Source organism: Canis lupus, chromosome 22 (genome assembly GCF_003254725.2).
Source record: "Canis lupus dingo isolate Sandy chromosome 22, ASM325472v2, whole genome shotgun sequence".
Lineage (NCBI taxonomy): Eukaryota > Metazoa > Chordata > Mammalia > Carnivora > Canidae > Canis > Canis lupus.
Genome location: NC_064264.1, coordinates 30,049,891 through 30,050,786, shown reverse-complemented (window position 1 = coordinate 30,050,786; position 896 = coordinate 30,049,891).

Here is an 896-nt window from a genome sequence, read left to right as displayed (position 1 = left end):
AATGAATGAGAACATATAATGTTTGTCCTTCTCTGACTGACTTACTTCACTCAGCATAATACCCTCCAGTTCCATCCACGTTGAAGCAAATGGTGGGTATTTGTCATTTCTAATAGCTGAGTAATATTCCATTGTATACATAAACCACATCTTCTTTATCCATTCATCTTTCGTTGGACACCGAGGCTCCTTCCACAGTTTGGCTATAGTGGCCATTGCTGCTAGAAACATCGGGGTGCAGATGTCCCGGCGTTTCATTGCATTTGTATCTTTGGGGTAAATCCCCAACAGTGCAATTGCTGGGTCATAGGGCAGGTATATTTTTAACTGTTTGAGGAACCTCCACACAGTTTTCCAGAGTGGCTGCACCAGTTCACATTCCCACCAACAGTGTAAGAGGGTTCCCTTTTCTCCGCATCCTCTCCAACATTTGTTGTTTCCTGCCTTGTTAATTTTCCCCATTCTCACTGGTGTGAGGTGGTATCTCATTGTAGTTTTGATTTGTATTTCCCTGATGGCAAGTGATGCAGAGCATTTTCTCATATGCATGTTGGCCATGTCTATGTCTTCCTCTGTGAGATTTCTGTTCATGTCTTTTGCCCATTTCATGATTGGATTGTTTGTTTCTTTGGTGTTGAGTTTAATAAGTTCTTTATAGATCTTGGAAACTAGCCCTTTATCTGATATGTCATTTGCAAATATATTCTCCCATTCTGTAGGTTGTCTTTGAGTTTTGTTGACTGTATCCTTTGCTGTGCAAAAGCTTCTTATCTTGATGAAGTCCCAATAGTTCATTTTTGCTTTTGTTTCTTTTGCCTTCGTGGATGTATCTTGCAAGAAGTTACTATGGCCGAGTTCAAAAAGGGTGTTGCCTGTGTTCTTCTCTAGGATTTTGA